General features: G+C 44.0%; 1 non-coding gene and 1 pseudogene across 1 annotated transcript; both read left to right on the top strand.

Annotated features, from left to right (window-relative positions):
- The first annotated feature begins 562 nt into the window (after positions 1–562).
- Positions 563–651, top strand: TRNAY-GUA. Its single transcript is given in 2 exon segments — positions 563–599; positions 616–651. It is a non-coding gene; the product is annotated as a tRNA-Tyr (tRNA).
- A 12352-nt stretch (positions 652–13003) lies between these two features.
- Positions 13004–13930, top strand: LOC119922212 (annotated as a pseudogene).
- Positions 13931–14499: the final 569 nt, after the last annotated feature.

Raw genomic sequence — 14499 nt, 5'->3', positions numbered from 1 at the left:
TTGAGGAAAAGGAATATTTATTGATCCAAATTATTCAGTTTGGTGGCCCATAATCATCACTTTCTCTGGATCATCATCATTTATTATCAATTACTATTGAACTCATAAAAAACAAAGGCAATAACACCCATTTGCTTTAAATATTAAACTCAACACATTTACATTCAAAAATTGAACAATTGTTGACTTAATTTGTTCGATGTTAATAGCTATTCAGACTAAGAAACCACTTTTTTCTCACCAGAAGGGATATTGCCTCAAATGTCCACACTACCCTTGAATCCCCCTCCTTTCTCCAATTTGGCCTTGTACTTTTGAATTTCTTGAAAAAACCACAAAAATACCATTCTCTGGTGCTCAACTTTTAAGTGACTATGAATCTTTTTTGCGGGAGATTACAGGGCAATATTGTCTAAATAGGAAACAATTTCCATCTTCCCTCTGGAGATGACATTCCTTTAAAGGATTCTTTACATCTTGAGATCCTTTGCATTCTGTGTATCCCATGGGAAATGGGAGCAAACAAAAACCCCAACAACATTTCAATGAGAACTACCTTAAGCCTTCGATAGCTCAGCTGGTAGAGCGGAGGACTGTAGTGGTTGCTTTGCGGTAATCCTTAGGTCGCTGGTTCGATTCTGGCTCGAAGGACTCATTTCTTTTAGACTATGAGCCCACTGTTGGGTAGGGACTGTCTCTATATGTTTCCAGCTTGTACTTCCCAAGCGCTTAGTACAGTGCTCTGCACACAGTAAGTGCTCAATAAATACGATTGATTGATTGAGTGAAGAAAAACTGGCCCTGCACACTGATGAGCTGCATCTCCTCCCTCCTGGTGGAGGGTGGGAGGTTGGGGGGAGAAGGGGAGGTGTCCCACCTGACCTCTGGAAACAATTTCCATCTTCCCTCTGGAGATGACATCATTTAAAGGATTCTTTGCATCTTGAGATCCATGGGAAATGGGAGCAAACAAAAACCCCAGCAACATTTCAATGAGAACCACCTGAGTGAAGAACATCAGATTTTCCTTCACAGGTAGGTTAGACCACTGGGCTTATTTTCCACACTAAACCAACTCACTTAATTCAGCAAAAACCTGTGATAACCAGAAAGTTATCCAAGTTACCATTTGGGTTGTTCATTTAGGGAGATACTTCATTCAAGATTAAACAAGAACATTCTTGCTGGTTTTGAGTAATTTGTATCTTTAATGCTATAGAGAATGAGGATAGAGCACCAGCCTGGGAATCAGGTCTTGGATTTTAATTCAAGCTCCACCACTTGTTTGTTCTGTGACTCTTGCCCCAAACTGAGGCACTAAAATGTGAAGTGACTTGCCGTGGGTAACACAGCAGGCAAGAGCCAGAGCTGGGATTAGAACCCATGTGCTCTGACTCCTCAACCAGTGCTAATTGTGCTACTTCATTCTGCTTAGAACTGAATTCTGCTTAGAACTGACTGGGACATATCCAGGTGATTTAGGTGGAGCTGGCAGTCCTCAGACTTACTAATCAATTGGTCCCTGAAACTTGTGCTTCAAGACATAATAATGTGTCAGAACCAAATTTTTTAATGACATTTATTAAGCACTTGCTGTATGTCAAACACTGTTCTAAGTGGCTGAGATAGATACAAGTTAATCAGGTGGGATACAGCCCATGTCCCACATGGGACTTATTTATTTTATTTATTGATTTTTTTATCTATCAATTTATTTATATTAACATCTGTCTCTCCCTTTAGACTGTGAGCTCATTGTGGGCAGGAATGTGTCTGTTGTTATATTGCAGTCTCCCAAGCGCTTAGTTCAGTGCTTTGCACACAGTAAGCTCAAAAACTACAGTTGAATGAATGAATGAATGTGGCTCACATTCTAAGTAGGAGAGAAAATGAGTATTTAATCCTGATTTTACAGTTGAGGAAATTGAGGCACCAAGAAGTGAAGTGCCTTGCTAAAGGTCACACAACAAGCAACTGGCAGAGCCAGGATTAGAACCAGGTCCTCTGACTCAAGTGCTGTTTCCACTAAAACATGCTGCTTCTCAATTTTCTTCTGGAACAATGTTATGTGTGGCAGACCTAACATCTGGGCCTAGGTAGTAAGCCAGCCCACCTGGCCTTCTGTGCTCACAGGAAGACTTACAAGGAGCAATGAAGGAAGTCAGACTGCTAGATGAATAACTTGACGCTGTTCTGAGAATGGGAACGTGCAGATCTAGACATGAGCTCAGCCTTGCTGATAAGCTTAGCCTTGGTGATGAGCTCAGTCTTGCTGATGAGCTCAATCTTGCTGATAAGTTCAGCCTTGCTGATAAGCTCAGCCTTGCTGATAAACTTGCAGTCATCCGCCTGTCCCCTGACTCCCTTGAGGCTCCTCACTGTATAAAATCCTCCACAGTGTGCTGAATAAACAGTCTCCTTGTCCACCTTGAGACTCGCCTGGCCTGCATTCTTTCATTGCGAGTGCCTGTCTCCCCACTGCGCCGGACGCGTGGAGGCAGACGGCAACAAATGGCGCCCGAACAGGGACAGGGACAAGAAGTCTGGACCCTCAGACTCAGCACCGCAACCCTCACGAAGCAACTCATCACTGCGCAGTGACTCACCAAAGAAACGGAAGAGGTGAGGGCATTTAAGTTTACTTTCATTTTCAAACACCAGGCTTACAGCAGGGAAGAAAATGGGACAAATTCAATTCCGTTCTCGGAATCATTATATCCAATTACTTAAGGATATTGTAAAGGAGCGTGGGTTGATTATCACCACTGCCCAGATTGAACAATTTTTGGAATGCGTGGAAAAATGCTGCCCTTGGTTTCCAAAGGAAGGAATAGTGGATTTAGAACGATGGGAAATAGTGGGAAGGCAGATGACTTCCAGACTACAAGAAGAAGGACCCCAGGCTTTTCCTATCACTGCGTTCTCCTTATGGAACGTATTAAAGATTTGCCTTACTCCTGAACACAAAATTCCCTTGAAGGAAAAGTTGGCGGGAATAGATGTGGCCTCTGGCCCGGACGAAGCTATGATTTGTCCGGACCCCCCTTTGCCTCCCCCGCCTGAATCTGCATTGATAGACTGTAATCCTGAGCTATGGCCAAAAGGAAAGTGGAATCCTTTCACTGAGCCAGCTCCTTCCGCACCACCACCTCCACCACACCCTCCATGGGTCCCGAAAGCAGCACAAACACCTCTGCAGCGAGCGATGGGGGCTGCTACGAAAGGGGGAGAGGAGACACCTATTGAACTGTTGATGTGTTTCCCTGTGATGGAGCAACCTGACCCTGCTAATCCTGGTCAGTTAATATGTACCCACGAACTCTTGGATTTCAAACTATTAAAAGAAGTGAAACAGGGTGCTGCGACATATGGGCCCACCGCTCCTTATGTGCTGGCACTCATAGAAAGTATTGCTTCATCAATCCTTTGCCCGTATGATTGGCAAACCTTAGCCAAGACTGTCCTGGATGGCGGAGACTATTTGCTTTGGAAGGCAGAATTTTTTGATTTGTGCGCGGAGCAAGCGCGTCACAATGATCGCGCCCAACCTCCAGTTCAAATCACTTTTGAGATGCTTACAGGGACTGGGCCTTTTGCGGACACTGCCAATCAATTAACTTACACTCTGCAAGCATATCAACAAGTAATGATAGCGGGGAAAGCTGCATGGCAAAAGCTCCCGGCGAAAGGAGAACAAAACTCCAGTTTTACAAAAATATTACAAGGACCGTCAGAACCATTTGAACAATTTGTCAGCTGCCTGACGATGGCTATCCAGCGCAGCGTCAGTGATAATGCGGCGGGAGTTATTTTATTAGGACAGCTGGCTTATGACAATGCTAACCAAGACTGCAAGCGTGCCTTAGCTGGGGGCAAACGGACCTTGTCCATCACTGACATGGTATGCCGATGTCAGGATGTAGGGACAGCCTCTTTCAATGCTAATCTAATGGCCGCAGCAATGCAAAGACAAACTAAGGCAGACATGGTGTGCTTTCACTGTGGAAAGAGCGGACATATGGCGAAGGATTGTCGTAGCTCACGACAGAACTTTTCCAGACCGCTACCAGCCTCAGTATGCCCAAAATGCAAAAAAGGACGCCACTGGGCTTCTGAATGCCGCTCGGTGTTCTCAAATAATGGCAGCCCTGTGCCGGGAAACGGACGCAGGGGCCGGCCCCAGGCCCCAACAACAATAGGGGCAGCAATCTCTCTGCAACTCGCAGCTGTTCCAAAGGAACAGGCTCTGACTTCTCCCGACAACTGTCCACCATCGGCGAATTGCAGCAAGCCACTAGCGGCTCCACTGACCTCGACCTCCCCGTGGTGGGACACTTGATTATAACCCCCGAAATGGGGGTTCAACGAATCCCCAGGGGGGTCGCTGGCCTTCTCCCAAAGGGTACTGTGGGACTCATCTTGGGCCGTAGCGGACTAACCCAAAAGGGGTTGATTGTCTTGCCGGGAGTGGTGGATGAAGACTATCTGGGGGAATTAGCTGTTTTGGCATACAGTCTTCGGGTTGTGCAACTTCATGAATGTTCATGCATTGCTCAATTGGTGATCTTTCCTTTTTACGCTTTAGGCTCCATTCGGACCAAGGATCCGCGGGGGTCAAAGGGTTTTGGCAGCTCCGGCCTAGGAGCTTATTGGTCCACTGTCATTGGTCAAGACCGGCCGAGATTGACGGTCCGTTTAAATGGGCGAGAGTTTATTGGTTTAGTAGACACAGGGGCTGATCGTTCCGTCCTTACAAGAAAGGATTGGCCCCCGGCATGGCCACTGCAAACCGGGTCTGCCCCGTTAGAAGGCATCGGAGAGGTTACCCTCCCCTCTCAAAGTGCCGCTTACCTACACTGGGAGCTTGGTAGCCGATCAGGATACATTCAACCATATGTGTTAGATCGCCTCCCCATTAATTTATGGGGACGTGATCTTTTAGGACAAATGGGGGCCGTAATTACGACCGACAATTGTCACCCATGTAATTCACTGTGCCCTTTTCCTTCGCGGCCACTGCAAATGTCGGAGTCATCCGCCCAACCGCCCAACGAATAACGTGGGCTTCTGATACACCAGTATGGGTGGAGCAGTGGCCACTACCAACCCCGAAATTGGTTGCTTTACAAGTGATAGTCGCGGAACAGTTAGCGGCGGGGCATATTGAACCCTCCGATAGCCCTTGGAATTCCCCTGTCTTTGTGATAAAAAAGTGCTCGGGGGCCTGGAGGATGTTGACTGATCTCAGAGAAATCAATAAGACAATGCAGCCAATGGGAGCGCTGCAACCTGGGCTCCCGAACCCGGCTATGATCCCTAGGAATTGGCCGATATTAGTAGTAGATATTCAGGATTGTTTTTTCTCTATTCCGCTCCACCCGGACGATCGTATTCGATTTGCGTTTTCAGTCCCTGTGGCTAACAGGACTCAACCTACTACGCGATATCATTGGACGGTCCTCCCCCAGGGAATGAAAAATAGCCCCACAATGTGCCAGATTTACGTTGCGCTTCTGATAGCGCCGCTCCGCGTCAAGCATCCTGAAGCATATATTATTCACTATATAGATGACATATTATGTGCTTGCGCCACCGCAGCCCAACTACATGCCTTACGGCCTGCTCTTCTGGCGGCTCTAGAATCTGGAGGGCTGCGGGTTGCACCCGAGAAAGTCCAGACAAAACCCCCGATCATCTATCTGGGACACATTTTGACAGATCGGACAGTGTCCCCTGTGACCCCTACCTTGGATGTTTCAAAATTAAAAACCCTTAATGATTTCCAAAAATTACTGGGGGAATTAAACTGGGGGCGCCCTTATCTTGGAATCCCCACCGATCAATTATCTCACCTTTTTGCTACCTTGCGAGGAGCCCCGGAGCTCTCTTACCCCCGCTCCCTTTCACCACAAGCCGCCCGGGAGTTAGAGCAGGTAGTCAAAAAATTGGCTCAGGCTACGGTGGACCGTGTCACCCCAGGGATACCCTTATCCGCCATTGTTGTTCCCACCTCTGTCATGCCTACAGGGGTTATATGTCAAGAGCAACAATTGGTTGAGTGGATGCATTTGCCCACTCAGCACCACCGCTCTGTTTCCCCATATCCGACTTTGGTAGCCCAGTTATTGGGTCGTTTAATTCGGCGCATTACCGTCCTTTCTGGGACCGGACCCTCTGCATTATACCAACCATATACTTCAGATCAACTTGCCACACTTCTTGGCAACGATCCCAATTGGCAGATCCTTTTGGCAATGCATACCGGGGCTTGGGTTACTGGTCTCCCAGATATTCCACGATTAAAGGTTTTCTCACCTTTTGCATGGGTATTCCCCTGCATCACGGTTCCAGACCCAATACCGGGGGCTACCACAGTTTTTACAGATGGAACGAAAGGCCAAGCCGCCTATTACTGTCCTCCGGACACTTCCCGCGTTATCCCCATTCTGTCCCATTCCACTCAACATGCGGAACTTGTAGCTGTGATGTCAGTCCTTCGCGATTTCCCTCAATCACTTAATATTATCTCAGATAGCTGGTATGCATGCTTTGTTACTCTTCACATTGAGACTGCTGCGCTCCGGTTTTCTGAGGCAGCCATTTTTCCTTTGTTCCAGGAACTTCAAGCAACGATTCGCACTCGTTCTCATCGTTTTTATATTTCTCATATTAGGGCGCATTCGTCCCTCCCCGGACCATTGGTTGAAGGTAATGCTTGTGCAGACCTACTTACTAGGGAAATTGCTGGCGCACCAAAGGCGATTAATTTTGTTGCACCACTGTTGGCTCTGGCTCTTCTCCCTTTAGATGCTACAGCCGCAGCCTCGCAAGCCCACCGGCGCTTCCACCAAGGGGCAGGAATGTTGCGCCGTCAATTTGGTATTTCTCGGGAAAGCGCGCGGGCTATTGTGAAAGCTTGCACCTCCTGTGTTACTACATTACCCGCAGCCTCTGAAGCCGTGAATCCCCGTGGTCTTGCACCAAGAAAGCTGTGGCAAATGGACGTCACGCATTACCCTCCCTTTGGCAGATTGGCTTTTATTCATGTTACTGTTGATACCTGTACATTATTTACTTTTGCATCGGCTCACACTGGTGAATCAGCCAAACATGTTATGGATCATTTGTTTCTTGCTTTTGCCTTTATGGGAATTCCACAGGTATTGAAAACCGACAATGGTCCCGCATACACTTCTAAAGCGTTCCGGTCTTTCTGTAATATTTTTGCTATTCGCCATGTTACGGGTATTCCATACAATCCCACGGCTCAAGCCATTGTCGAAAACCGTCATCGTTGGCTCAAAGCTTTTTTGGAAAAACAAAAAGGGGGAGATGAACTGACCTCTCCCCATAGACAATTACAATCCGCTATATATACCCTTAATTTTTTAACTATGGATGAAAAGGTCTCACCCCTGCTGAAAAATGGGGTGGCAGGGACACTAAAGAACACCCCGAAAGAGTAAAATGGAAGGACCCTCTCACGCGACAGTGGCGAGGGCCAGATCCCTTATTAACATGGGGCCGAGGGTATGCTTGTGTCTTTCCAGAAACTGAGGACCGCCCGATCTGGATACCCACAAAGAACATACGTCGCGTCCTTTCTACAGCACGCCCTCCCTCACCCTGCATACTTCAGGAGCTGACAGAGAACCAGGATACAGACTCCGCGACCCTTCCTCTGGAGGATCAGCAGCAAAGTTCCTAAAAATGGTTATCGCTTTCCTGATTCTCGCCTCCTCCACTGTTGTGATTACTGAGGACTATTGGACCTTTGTTCTGTACCCTCTGTGGGTGCGACCAGTTACGTGGCAAGATCCGGTGGGAAATATTCTCACTAATGCTTCTGACCTTGTAGGGGGAGATGCAATTCCATGGGAAGGACCAGGAGAAGAGGCACTTGTCAATGTCTCCCTCCTTGCTACTCACACTCAACTTTCTTTTCAGTGTTGTGATTATCGTTACCCTCATATCTGTGTGACCCCATATTATTATAATGCCACATTTCCCGGATTTTCGAGGTCCGTGATCTGAAATCGGCTCCAAGGAGCCTGGCATTCTTCGAATGTCTCCCTTGATTTGTCACACCTTGCCTTACTCTCCAATGCTATGCAAAATACCCCTCCCTTGACCATTCCTGCCGATATTGCTTCACCGATCATTTCTGCCCTTGAGGCGGTTAATCCTTTTAATTGGCTCTCAATGCTGCTTCATAGTCTCCCATATATTATTTTGTTGATCTTGGCCCTGTTTTGCCTGCCCTGCCTTGCCCGATGGCTATCTGTTTTCCTTCGCCCGCTTCTTACTCAACTCCATGCTTTGCAATTGTTTCAAAAACAAAAAGGGGGACTTGTGGCAGACCTAACATCTGGGCCTAGGTAGTAAGCCAGCCCACCTGGCCTACTGTGCTCACAGGAAGACTTACAAGGAGCAATGAAGGAAGTCAGACTGCTAGATGAATAACTTGACGCTGTTCTGAGAATGGGAACATGCAGATCTAGACATGAGCTCAGCCTTGCTGATAAGCTTAGCCTTGGTGATGAGCTCAGTCTTGCTGATGAGCTCAATCTTGCTGATAAGTTCAGCCTTGCTGATAAGCTCAGCCTTGCTGATAAACTTGCAGTCATCCGCCTGTCCCCTGACTCCCTTGAGGCTCCTCACTGTATAAAATCCTCCACAGTGTGCTGAATAAACAGTCTCCTTGTCCACCTTGATACTCGCCTGGCCTGCGTTCTTTCATTGCGAGTGCCCGTCTCCCCGCTGCGCCGGACGCGTGGAGGCAGACGGCAACAGTTATGAATAGAAACTAGTTCCCATATCAGATTTGGAGAGTCTACTCTTTCCAAAACTCCCCATGATTTAGTGATTAATCAAGTTGTAGAGTAACTGTAATAAAAAATACAATAAATAATTATGGTATTTGTTTAGCACTTACTATGTATCAATAATGATGTTAAGTGTTGAGGTAGATACAAGTTAATTAGGTTGGACACAGTTCCTTTCCTGCATGGGGCTCACAGTCTAGGAGGGAGAACAGTTGAAACAGGCACAGAGAAGTTAAGTGACTTGCCCAAGTTCACACAGCAGGCAATTGGTAGAGCTTGGATTAGAACTCAGGTCCTCTGACTCCCAGGCCCCTACTCTTTCTACAAGACCATTCTGCTTCTCTAATATGTAATATGCATACAATACAAAATAAACATATAATGTACATGTTAATACAGATAAGCATTGGAACATTCACCCTGGGGGAATATGCAGATATTTCATACAATATTAACATTAAATATTTTATGATAAGCACTTGACCATAGTATCAGTAAACACATGGGAGAGTACTATTTTACTCCAATGCAATTGATAATTATTTGATGGTAGAACTATCAAATAGTACATTGTAAGCTCTTAATAAATACCATTAAAAAACAACTATCACCCTGCTCAGAAGACACTTGCGTACTGACACCTCTGTTTTCTTTCTCAAGTAGCTGATGCAGACAGAATATATGGCAGAAAGAAACCTGACCTATGTGACTGAGTTTGTTCTCTTAGGAATCTCAAACCATCCAGAATGGCAGATTCCTCTCTTCCTGATGTTTGTAATCATCTATCTTATTACAACAATAGGAAATCTTGGAATAATCATGATTACCAATATAGATTCCCGACTAAAATCTCCAGTGTATTTTTTCCTCTGGCATATGGCTTTCATCAATCTAGGTAATTCCACAGTCATTGCCCCTAAAATATTGGTGCATTTCTTAGCAGAGAATAAGACCGTTTCCTATTATAGCTCATAGAAAAAATAAATGTAGCCCCAGAGATAAATTCCAGAGTGGAAATTCTGATTTCTTCACATCTCACATTTTAGAATCAGATTGATTTGAAGACTGGGAGCTTCAGATGCTGTCTTTGGCTCGGGACTGGATCCTGAAAGGCTGTGGGGCATGCCACTGCTCAAACCTAGGGAAAAGAAATAGTAAAGGATGACTTCAGGATCCTGCGAGCAGGGAAAGGGGTCACCTGCCAGTCCTGAATGTGAAACAAACAAACCCTGTCTCCTAGTTTCACTCCACTATGGGGAAAAAGGGGAAGGAAATAGGTGGATGAGGGAGGAGGGGTTTTCACCAAGGCACTGAGCCTGAAAAGATCAAGGACAGAAAGAAGTGGGGAAGGTTAAGGTAATAGTCTCTTGGTAGAGATGGTTCTAGCCCCGCATTTTGGGGGCTACACATAAACTGAAAGGCTCCATACACAATTATTTGGCTCAGGATTTGGAAAATATCAATTCTTTTTCCTTTACTCTCCTACATGAGGGTATTCCATCCAAACCTAGCTCTGCAAAGGTGCCAAAGGAGAGAACAATTGGCAGTGTGTACTCAAAGTTTCTCCCTAACTACCAGGAAAGGCACAGTGTGGCTCAGTGAAAAGAGAATGGGCTTTGGAGTCAGAGGTCATGGGTTCAAATCTTGGCTCTGCCAACTGTCAACTGTGTGAATTTGGGCAAGTCACTTACCTTCTCTGGGCCTCATTTACCTCATCTGTAAAATGGGGAGTAAAACTGTGAGCTCCTGTGAGACAACCTGATCACCTTGTAACCTCCCCAGGGCTTAGAACAGTGCTTTGCACATAGTAAGGGCTTAACAAATACTATTATTATTATTATCTTTTAGTAAGGCTATATGTGGTTGTATGGATTTTCAGGTTGATAACATGTATCCTTATTGGTATGAAACTTGCCTAGTGCAAGAATTGTAAATCGGATTTGTTTTAGGAATGAACAAATATCTGGAAGATTTGATTGAGCTATGAGCCGAGGATGAGGTTTTTATAAATGGTTGTGATCATTCCCATGATTCCTTTATGGTATTTTTATTGTGGTAGTAGTTGTAGTAATAATATAATTTATTAAGCAGTTAGTGTGATTGTGCATAAATATTAATGTTAATGTGTTACTGATCAGATTTGATGAGGTTAAGAAATTTCAGATTCTGGTAATATTTGTATTTTGGGAGTGTATTGAGGAAATGTCTGGCCAAGACTATGTCCACATGGGCAAAGTGAGGTAGAGTTTTAAATTGATATTAACATCATTATCAGTATTACCAGCAGCAATATAAGGATATCTTCAGAATTTACTGGCACTGAACAAAGTGTTTGGGAAAATACAATAGGCTTTAAAGACATTTCCTGACCTTGAGAAGCTTACAAACCATGGGAGATGAGCAGACACATATTGTCAAATTTACGTTCAGCATAAGAGTAAAGAACATTGATGTAAAATTAGAAAACAAAAGCCATTAAATAACTACATACATAATATATGGATACATTATGGATGCATAATAATAGTCATGTTAATTCATTAGAATTGAGGTGGCATGCCCAGTTAGATGGTGAATATTTGTAAAGTCTCCAATAAAAGGTGACTTTTCAAGAGGGAGATTCATGGTTTAGTGGATTGGCAGGAGGAGGAGTATGAAGAAGAAGGGAAGGTTTGAACAGCAGATGTGAGAGAGGAGTGAGCAAGGCACAGTTAGATAATTGCATAACAATAATGATGATGATAATCATCATAATAATGGTATTTGTTAAGCACTTAGGATAAGCTGCATGGTTTAGTGGAAAGAGCCCGGGCTTGGGAGTCAGAGGTCGTGTGTTCTAATCCCAGCTCTGCCACTTACCAGCTATGTGACTTTTGGCAAGTTGCTTAGTTTCCCTGTGCCTCAGTTACATGGGACAACCTGATTACCTTGTATCTACCCCAGCGCTTAGAACTGTGCATGGCTTAACAAATACTGTTATTGTTATCATTATTATCATTATCATGTGCCAAGCACTGTTATAAGTACTGGGGTAGATACAAGGTAATCAGGTTGTTCCATGTGGGGTTACAGTCTTAATCCCCATTTTACAGATGAGGTAACTGAGCCACACAGCAGGCAAGTGGCAGAGCTGGGATTTGAACCCACATCCTTTGACCCAAAAGCCCATGCTCTTTCCACTAAGCCACACTGTTTCTCATAGACATCCTGTTTCTCATAGCCACAAAATGAAGAGTACTAGCTTCAGAGTAGCAGGAGAAGAGTGGATAGTGAATAAACTGATGGAGAACCTTGAAGGAAAATGCTGAGGGCTTTCTTTCACATAAGAAGAAATAGGTAGATATCAGTGATTTGGAAAGATGAGAACGATATCTTACATATTAATTAATTAATTAATAATGGCATTTATTAAGCACTTATGTGCAAAGCACTGTTCTAAGCGCTGGGGAGGTTACAAGGTGATCAGGTTGTCCCACGTGGGGGTCACAGTCTTCATCCCCATTTTACAGATGAGGTACCTGAGGCACAGAGAAGTTAAGTGACTTGCCCAAAGTCACACAGCTGACAATTGGCAGAGCTGGGATTCGAACCTATGACTTCTGACTCCAAAGCCTGTGCTCTTTCCACTGAGCCACGCTGCTTCCCCACTTAGAAAAGGTGATATGTCAACTGTATGAAGGAAAACCTGGAGAGGCTTAAGGGAGAGAAGCAGCATTCAGGTGCAAAATCTATTGTGAAAGGAATGGAGTTGTGTGATTTTTTAAAAATTCTCATTTATCTAAATTATCTGGGATTCAAACTCACCCAGGTTACTTATGCTTCCATTTCTCTTTGCTTGTGGAGAATAGATAAGAAGAAGGAATGCTTAAGCAAAGAAAGTTTGAAGTCAAGGTGAAATTAGCAAAACATCTTGAAATTTAAACAATATAGTGCTTTCACGGAAATCCAGTCCATAGTTTACTCTAAAACTGTCAACTGAATTGGATCATTTTCACTGAAGGATTATGAAGAGAATAGAGATTTGATACTTTGAATAAATACACTGACTTCATTGATAAATGTTGATAAATGTCTAGGTAAGGCTAAATCATTTTACAAATGATAAAATGATCATTTCATTTTAGCTCTTAATTTCAATATTCTGCACAATTTACAGATTGGACATGGTGGCAGTGAGCATGCATAATGACTCTACTATAATTGAGTTTGTTCTGATGGGATTCCCAGTTCCTGAGGAACTACAGATCATTCTGTTCTGGCTGTTTCTAGCCATCTATCTTTTCACTTTGGTGGGGAACCTGGGAATAGTTGGGCTGGTTAGAATAGACTCCCGGCTTCACAACCCCATGTACTATTTCCTGAGTGTCTTATCTTTTCTGGATACCTGCTACTCCTCAGTTGTCACCCCCAAGATGTTGCTGAATTTTTTATTGGGAAATAAATCCATCTCTTTTTCTGGCTGTGCCGCACAAATGCTTTTCTTCCTAACTTTTGGAACCACTGAGTCTTTTCTTCTGGCTGCCATGGCTTATGATCACTATGTGGCCATTTCTAATCCTCTGCTCTACATGGCCATTATTTCACCCAGAATCTATGTGTCACTCATCATTGACTCCTATATTGGTGGCCTCCTGAATGGCACCTTACATACTGCTGCCACCTTCAGTTTATCCTTCTGTGGCTCCAATGAAATCAGACATTGTTTCTGTGATATCCCACCACTCTTATCCTTCTCCTGTTCTGATACACACATCAACGAACTGTTACTCTTCAATTTTGTGAGCGCTATTGAGGTGCTCACTGTCCTGATTGTGATCAGCTCCTACAGCTACATCCTGGCTGCCATCCTGAGGATCCACTCTGTTCAAGGGAGACACAAGGCTTTTTCAACCTGCGCCTCCCACCTGGCTGGAGTGGCCATATATCACAGTACAATACTCGTCACATACGTCAGACCCAGTTCAAGCTACAATCTGTAGCATGGCATGGTTGTGTCTCTATTTTATACCATTGTGATTCCTATGATGAATCCAGTAATTTACAGTCTAAGGAACAAGGATGTGAAAGATGCTTTTAAAAATGTTTTAGAGAAATATTTTCAGTGATGAAACATATAAGGAGTAGTAGACTCCTTACAGGTAGTTTGGAAGGATGGAAGCTTTGACTCTAATACAGAATTTGGAGTCAGGAGACCTGGGTTCTAATTTCAGTGCCACCACTTATCTTCTGGGTGACATTGGGCAAGTCACTTAACTTCTCTGTGACTCAGTTTTCTCATTTGTAAAATGAGAATTAAATACCTATTCTTTCATTGCTTTAGACTTTGAACTCCATTTTGGACATGGACTGGTATCTGACCTGATTATATTATGTCCACCCCAGTGCCTAAAACATAGTAAACACTTAACAAATGCGATAATGTTTGTTAATATTAACTAACCACAACTCACATTAGTAAAACAAATGTTTTATAACTGATCCTTGTTCTGGTTTTCAATTATCAGAAAGTATTTAAATTCCTTTTAACTCACCCATAATGAATTAACTAATCTGGAATGAAAGCTTGTTGTAAATAGGGAACTTGTTTACCAACCCTCTTATTTTCATTCATTCATTTATTCATTCATGTATTCATTCAATCATATTTATCGAGAGCTTACCAAGTTCAGAGCAC

This window comes from Tachyglossus aculeatus, unplaced genomic scaffold, assembly GCF_015852505.1.
Source record: "Tachyglossus aculeatus isolate mTacAcu1 unplaced genomic scaffold, mTacAcu1.pri scaffold_100_arrow_ctg1, whole genome shotgun sequence".
NCBI classification, from domain to species: Eukaryota; Metazoa; Chordata; class Mammalia; order Monotremata; family Tachyglossidae; genus Tachyglossus; species Tachyglossus aculeatus.
The sequence above is the reverse complement of the archived record's forward strand: the minus strand, read 5'-3'. Positions and strand labels throughout refer to the sequence as shown.